This window comes from Delphinapterus leucas, chromosome 19 (assembly GCF_059928025.1).
Source record: "Delphinapterus leucas isolate spDelLeu-1000000601 "Yukka" chromosome 19, BTC_Dleu_Yukka2, whole genome shotgun sequence".
NCBI classification, from domain to species: domain Eukaryota; kingdom Metazoa; phylum Chordata; class Mammalia; order Artiodactyla; family Monodontidae; genus Delphinapterus; species Delphinapterus leucas.
The window spans coordinates 62,132,176-62,140,313 of record NC_143147.1 but is presented as its reverse complement, the minus strand read 5'-3'; the positions used below and the strand labels follow the sequence as shown (position 1 = coordinate 62,140,313).

Below are 8,138 nucleotides of genomic sequence, written 5' to 3'. Positions count from 1 at the left end.
CTTCGCAAGCATATTTAAGACCTCCCTAAAAGTGTTTAGACCATGCTCACCAAAAATAAAAGGCCTCAGCTTCCTATCAAAACATTAGCAAATGGATGTTATCTTCTTCCATTTTACATTAAAATAAAATGTATGTAACATGTCTGCTTTTTTTAATCCCCGCTTTACCTGACTTTTTGGATAAACCTAATTCCAATCAGATTCTGCTGGTTTAGAAGGTTAAGAATCTCTACTCTATAGTCCCCAGCTGGCTGGGTGACGTGGGGCAAGGGGCTGGAGGCCCTATTTGAACCCTAGGGGAGGCCTGGACGATAAAAGGATGCAAAGTGCAGAGTCCAGAATCAGCAAATCCAGGGACAGAAAACAGATCAGAGGTGCCCAGGGGCTGGGGGGAGGGGGCTTCCTCTCGGAGTGATGGAAATATTCTGGAAGTAGGCAAGAGCTGAAGGTTTCACAACATTGTAAATGTACTTTAAAAAAAACAAACAAACTGAACCGCACACTTGAAAATGGTTAAAATAGTAAATTTTATGTTCTGTGGGTTTTACAAGAAAGTCCTGCCTGCTGTCCTCAGCGCCCTCTATGCCTCCCGGCTTATTCCGAGCTGTGACTATATACGGCCTGGGTTTTATGGATCTGCTCTGCTCTTCTGATTTGTCCTCTTGACACGCCCTTCTTTCCATGTTTGTTTGTAAAATGCACCGAAAATCCAGGGAAGAACGGAAATGACCACGATGATGTGCCAGCTAAGACGTCTGAGCGCTTTACACAATCTGCTAAGCCAACCCTCACAAGTGCCATCTGGCAGGAATCATCGTAATTATGACCATCGTCCCCATTTTACTGAAACTGAGGGACAAACAGGGAAGTGGCCTGCCCGAGGTCACACTGCAGGCCAGCGGTGGAGCCTGTGGCTTCATCTGCCCGTCAGCGCTATTCCGCCCGGGTCACCTGAGCTGACGAGCTGCAGTTCCCAGCACTGCCCGTGGTGGCCGTGCCTCCCCTGACACCTGCAGCCCTTTTAGGTTATTGGTCCATAAAGACCCACCAGAGGCTGGCCTTGAAGTTGCAAAGCTACATCTCGGCCTTGGTGGGCACTAGCGGGCCACACGCTCTCGGGAGATGAGCTGCACGAATGAGGTGAGTGTGAAGTCGGGAGGGTCACCAAGTATGTCAGGCAGGTACCTGGCTCTGGCACAACTAGGTCCAAAGTCCAAGATAACTCTTCTACACTGCATAAAAAAATGTACGTACTGTCTGTAACGCCCTGACCACAACACGAAGATAGCACGGGACGCTCTGATGACGGCACTATGTGTAGAACCACCACCATCACAGCTCAAAACACAGGCTGGTTTTTCCTTTCTGCACCTTAACAGACGGCAAAACATTCAAAGACAGTGGGACTTGGGAGAATTCTCTGCTGTGAAGTATGGCCCCAGCTAGTGCCAGCAGAGCCCCCAACCTCTGTAACAAAGCCTCCTGACCCTGTGATATGTGCACACACTAGGTGTCGGGGGGGGGGTAGATTTCAGATCTTGGAGGGTATTTTATTGCGTTAACTTTTAAATTCTCTGAATATTCAGCCTTGCTGAAGTCGAACAAGTCTGACTTGGCGAGGGGGGGGTTCTGCGCCCACCGAGAAGCCTGGGGTCGGGGTGCTCAGGGACTAACTTACTGGTCCAGGGCACTGGCAGCACTGAGGGTGTGTGACTGTGAGTCACTCTTCAGTCGGGAACTGTGCTGCCCACTGTGCCCCCTCGGAGGCCGAGGTGACACACTCAGTGCGTGGTCACCGGGCACGGAACCCATAACGTGTATGAAAAGTCTCCTTGGGGTCTGACTCCTTTTATTTGTATTCTCATACAAAACAGGGCATTAAACAGGTCAGCACTCAAAAACTATGTAGACAGGAGTTAAACCAAACAAACTTGGAAAGTGCTAAAACAAAACAATTACATTTCAGGCACACAGAACCAGGCAGAAACGAACTCAGCAGATTTTCACCCACCACACACACAATCTTCCAGTGAACTCACCTGCAAAAAAAGCACACTTCATCAGTTTTTATTTGACTTCAGCAAGTCTGAATATTCAGAGAATTTAAGACTGTTAACACAATAAAATGCCCTCCAAGATCTAAAATCTACCTTCCACCAAGAATACGATGCAGCCGGTGCCCCGCAGCGACCAATCAGCCCCCTCCTTCCGAACCTACGGGCTCCACCCCAGTGACTTCCTAACCCACCACTGCAGGCACACCTGGACATCTGCCCACCACCACGTGGGGCCCTCCTGGCCCATAGTGGGCACAACAAGCCGAACTCTGACAAAGCCCCCCATAACTCAACACCAGCCCATCTATCCCTACCTATTCCTCCCTTTCTCTCGCTGCACAGTTCCCCAGTTTCCCCCCAACTTTTGAGTTCCCCACACCCTCTCAAGCACTTTCACACTTCCTCCCTTTGGTCACATGTTTCATTGGCTGGAAACGGCCTTTACTTCCTCACAGGGCCGCATTCTGCCGGGTTCCACTGGAAACGCTCCTTCCTGGGGTCCAGGGCACTTCCTGCCGTCTACCTCTCTGCATCCCAAACCCTGGAACACCAGGGACCACTTTTCTTGACAGCCCCTCCAAAGTGGAGATGTAACGCTTTGACCGCTGTAGGTACTTCGATGAGTTGAAGAATCACTTCTCCACCTGTGTGCTGACAACAAAACAGGCAAAGGTAGGAGAAGGAGGAATATGCTGCTTCATGAAGGAGCAGGCTGAACCACACCAAGAAAATAAAAACGAAAAGCAGTTCCACAAGCAGTTACTGTGTGAGATCCCCAAGAATGATCAGCGTGTGGATCCTCCCCAAAGTGGAACCTGTCTCAGCCCTTCTTCAGGAAGTGAAAGGGCATCTGTGTGCCACGATCTGTCACTGCCCCCTCCAACAGGTTCCAGAGCTACGCGGTCCCACACAGCGGCCACGAGGCGCATGTGGCCATTTACATTTAAATTAAAATTCCACTCCAGGCTTGGGGCCTGCTCTACAGGATGACACAGATTAGAGACCAGCGTCGCAGAAAGTTCTGCTAGGCTGTGCTGCTCTGCACACAGGGCTCTTCTGAAGTTCTAATTTTCAGTACATCATCTTCTTGTTTAAATCCCATACTAACCTCCCACTATTCTCAGGACAAAGCCCCAAATCCTAACATAAGCCACAGGCCCTGTGTCATCTGGCCCTCCTCACCTTTCCAGCTTCGTTTCACACCGTTTTCCACTTTGCTTTCCAGGCTACAATGGCCTTTTTCCAGTTCCTCCACTAGCCATACTCGCTAGCCCACTGGACCTTTGCACATGCTGTCCCCTGGCCTTCCCACCAAACTCCTACTCATCCTTGAGTCCTTCAGAGTCCAGCTCAAGGGTCTCATCCTCAGGAAAGCTTTCCAGTCTCCATCAGATTCTTTGAAACACATATTCTCATTAGACTCTGCTTTCCTTCAGAGCACTCACCTCGGATTGAATTATACCCTCTTTAGGGTGATCACTTAATTTTATCTCCCCAACTGGGCTGTAGCTTCCTGAGAACAAGGGCCGTAACATCTCTGTATCCCTAACATTAGCATGGTGGGTGGCCAAAGAATCAAAAAATATTTATTGAATAAAACATCAACACTGTTTACAGCTTTTCTTCTTTCAGCGAAAATCCTGTTTGCAGTATCATACATGATCATCAAACTTCTGCTAGAATGTTCACACCTGTTACTGCAAATTCAAAACCCAGGAAAAACCTCTCCTGGGAATTTACTTTAGGTCAGGGTCGGGCTGCCTGGTACAAGGCTGCACCCACAACTGGGCAGGTTCAACAACACAGGAGCCTCTTCCCAGACCATCGGCCTCAGGACACTGCGTCTCCACGCTTGACATACCTGGATCCCCCAAACTGAGGTCACTCCGAATACGGTCACCGACAAGAAGGAGCAAAGAAAGGCTGCATGCCTTCATCCAATCGCCGGGGTCTGGAGAGCTCTTATTGCCTGAGAAATACCTGGGAAAAGAAAGTGATACCACGTACTCTAGGAGGATGAGTCTCACTGGATGTTTACACACCCGCAGAAACTCATGCTGGCCCCCCAGCCGGGGAATCCAAGGCTTTTCTGTGCGGTGCAGCGCCTCCTACAGTAAGCCCCTCACCCCGATTTTGGTGCCTGCATTCTCTCTCCTCCGTCCAAGCCGCAGTTGCTATACGGGGGGCGGTCCCAGAAGTCCAGGCCCCCAGAGCTTCGTTCCCGGCCCGGGGAGGGAACCGGCGCCGCGGGCCAGCATCACCCTGCGGGCCGGGGGTCGGCCACCCGTCGGGGGCGAGGGCGCACATCCCCTCGGACACCAGAAAGCACGTGCCGCCACTCTCTTCCTAATCCCGAGCCAAAGCCGCTCCGAATACGCACTTCCGGCCGTAAGTGACGACTTACCATAGAGACGGCACCTAGAAGGTCGCCCTTAGCTTTGAAACTGGGTCCTCCATGGCCGCCTTAAAGGGGCCGCAGCCGCGAGATGTTGATTAATGGGGACGAGCGCTCTAGCGAGAGGGGAGGGTCCTAGAGCAAGAGAATCAGAAGGCCATCCAGGTGCCCGGTGCTGAGCGTGAATTATCCCTTTACTCCTAATGCAACCTTAGGCAGCGGGTAGGTACAATGATCACTTCTGTTTTCCAGGTGAGAAGAGCAGTGCTGCAAAGAAGATGAGTTACTTTCCCAAGCTTGGCCAGCCAGGAAGCCAACGGCCCTCTGCTTTCTATGTTAGGAATCACAACCCATCAGTTTTGGAATCTGCCTTTAGGCAGGGCGGTGCTCTGGTTAGCCACAGGCCCCCTCCAATCCCTATTGCTTTTCACCCACTGTTCTCCACATTTACAGCACCCGAGGTCCCAGGAGGGTGTTTGAATTTGTGACTTGGGGCCTCCAGCCTAAAAATCCCAACTCATTGGCACTCAAATCCTTCAGAATCTAGCCTGGTATGCTGCTGCTCTCTCCCTCCGTCAATTACGAGGAACTTCTCACCGTGCCCCCTGAACACCCAACCCTGCCAGCCTCATCTTCCCAGAATTCTTGAAGGACAGGATTTGTTTTTGCACGTGTAGTTCCTCACAGAGCCGGGCACCTGGGCGCTGCTCACTCCAGGTGTTGAGTGACATGGGAGGAGGTGAAGCAATCTGTCAGACAGGCTGTTTTGCTACTTACCATGTGGCTTAACCTCATGGGCCTCTGTTTCTCTGTATGTGAGATAAAAAGGCTGGACCGGGTCCCAGCCTTCATTTATCAGTAAACCTCTTTTTTTAGATGCAATATTTTTTCAGAAATCCAGTGGTTAAGACAGATAAACTTTCTAAAACCCAACAACGAAAAGATAAGAAACCCTATTTAAAAATGGGCAAAGGACTCAAATAAACATATCTCCAAAGGAGACATACATATGACTGATAATCACATGAAAAGATGCTCAACATCATTAATCATGGTACCACAGTGAGATACCACTCCTATCCACTAGGATGGCTAGAATCCAAAAATCTGAAAATAAGAACCATTGGGGAAGATGTAGAGAAACTGGAACCCTTGTACATTGCTGGTGGGAATGTAAAATGATGCCGCTGTGGAAAATAGTTTGGAAGTTCCTCAAAAAGTTAAACATAGAAATGTCATGTGACCCAAAATTCCACTCATAGGTATATACCCCAAAGAATTTAAAATAAAGAGTCAGACAGATTCTTGTGCACCCATGTTCATAGCAGCTTTATTCACAAAAGCTACAAGGTGGAAACAACCCGAGTGTCCATCAACAGATGCATGGGTAAACAAAATGTGGTCTATACATACAGTGGAATATTATTCAGCTGTAGAAGGAGCAAAGTTTTGACATATGCTACCATGTGGATGAGTCTTGAAAGCAGTGAAAGAAACCAGACAGGAAAGGTCTCGTATTGTATGATTCTATTCATATGAAATATCTAGCATAGGCGGCTCTTAGAGACGAAGTAGATTAGAGGTTACAGGGCTGGGGGAGTGGAGAATGAAGAGTTACTGCTTAATGGTCATGGAGTTTCTATTTGGGGCGATGAAAAAGCTTTGGAAGCAGATATAGTGGTGATGGTTGCACAACACTGAGAATGTACTTAACGCCACAGACTGTACATTTTTAAACGGTTGAGGGACTTCCCTGGTGGCGCAGTGGTTAAGAATCTGCCTGCCATTGCAGGGGACACGGATTCGAGTCCTGGTCCGGGAAGATCCCACATGCCGCGGAGCAACTAAGCCCGTGCGCCACAGCTACTGAGCCTGCGCTCTAGAGCCCACGAGCCACAACTACTGAGCCCGCGTGCAGCAACAAAGACCCAATGCAGCCAAAAATAAAATTAATTAATTTTTAAAAATGGTTGGGAATTCCCTGGCGGTCCAGTGGTTAGGATTCTGCACTTTCACTGCCGAGGGTGCGGGTTTGATCCCTGGTCGGGGAACTAAGATCCCGCAAGCCGCATGGCCAAAAACAAAAAAATTAAAATGGTAAGTTTTATGTCAGGTATATTTTACCATAATAAAATTTTTTCCTAATTAAAAATGATTAAAATAGCAACTTTTATGTTATTTATATTTTAGCACAATAAAAAAAGAGAAAGTGGATAGAAAGTCCTTCAAGATACACGTTTTTAAAATAGATAAATAAATAAATTTATTTATTTTTGGCTGTGTTGGGTGGGTTTACGTTGCTGTGTGCGGGCTTTCTCTAGTTGCGGCTAGCGGGGGCTACTGTTCTTTGCGGTGTGCAGGCTTCTCATTGCAGTGGCTTCTCTTGTTGCGGAACACAGGCTCTAGGTGCGCGGGCTTCAGGAGTTGTGGCACGCGGGCTCTAGAGCGCAGGCTCAGTAGTTGTGGCACACGGGCTTAGTTGCTCTGCGGCATGTGGGATCTTCCCATACCAGGGATTGAACCCGTGTCCCTTGCATTGGCAGGCGGATTCATAGCTACTGCGCCACCAGGGAAGCCCCAAGATATACTTTTAAGCGAAGAGAAAAGCAAGGCGGAGAAAAATATGTTTGCCGTGCTACCATTTACTTTAGAAATAATAAAAAAGAATATTTATGTGTGGGGGAAAAATAGATAAGGTAGGAGTTGCTCTGGTGGAAACAGGACAGCCCCCGAGGCCTCGAGCCAGCCTGGTCCCAGAGGTCTCCTGTAAGTTCTGTGGACCGCTCAGCCCACAGAGCAGAGGGTGCCAACCATGGGACACTCCCAGGGCTCTTCCCAGCTCTCAGGTCCTTGATCTCGGAGTGAAATGGCCTGAAAGGGAGTCCTTGATTGAGTCACACACACACCCCAGCCTTGGGGGAAGCAGAGGCTTAAGGGAAAGATTGGCATGAAACCCAATGCTAGAAACGCTACAGGGGAAGACAGTTCCCAGGGGCTACTAGTGACATGCAACTGTCCAGATCATTCTACACTATTCCCAGTGAGAAAGGACTTAGGGTCTCCAGTTGAACATTCTCTAGAGCACTGGACGTTAAACAAACATGTCTTTGCATCCTGTTTCCATCTGCTGAAATGCTGCCCGGGTGTGGGTTCTTAACATTGAACCTCCAGCCCTGGTCTGTGACCGCACCTCAAGACAACAGTTTTCGTTTGTCCTCCTACATGATGAGTGTGCTGGCACCTGAGTGAGTGATGGAGGGAAACTTCGAACCCACAGGAGGAGACTTGTGAGAACATGTGTGGAGGATGTCACCCCTGCGTGTGGCTCCTGGAATATTCCCCAGCTGTCTCCTGCTCAGTCCATTCCAGCCCCTTCATGGAGTCGGCCCAGCTGCTCGAGGCACGGGGACGGCATGCTTGTTTTCCCCAAGAATACGTGTGTGTGTGTGTGTGTGTGTGTGTGTGTGTGTGTGTGTGTTATAGGAGGCTGTGTACTGTGAATGGGCCTTAGCATTTATGATGTTTCTTCCTCTGGATTACGTAAGAGTGTTAAAGCCGGCAGGAGTCCAGTCTTTCAAAAAGATGCTAAACTTTAGTAGCAATGGATAATTAAACTGTGGTCTCTAAGAAGTAATTTTTTATGTGAAAAATGGCTGTGGGACACAAAAGGCCTATAACAGAAAAGT

The 8,138-nt window shown here is 49.0% G+C and overlaps 1 long non-coding RNA gene and 1 other non-coding gene across 2 annotated transcripts; both read right to left on the bottom strand.

Moving 5' to 3' along the window:
- Positions 1-2,051: 2,051 nt before the first annotated feature.
- On the bottom strand, positions 2,052-4,440 carry LOC149746797 (uncharacterized). Its single transcript, XR_016389055.1, has 3 exons — positions 4,184-4,440; positions 3,919-4,037; positions 2,052-2,708 (listed from the first exon to the last, which is right to left on the bottom strand). It is a non-coding gene; the product is annotated as an uncharacterized LOC149746797 (long non-coding RNA).
- LOC115803077 (small Cajal body-specific RNA 16) lies at positions 3,696-3,882 on the bottom strand. The gene has a single exon (XR_004023701.1).
- Positions 4,441-8,138: the final 3,698 nt, after the last annotated feature.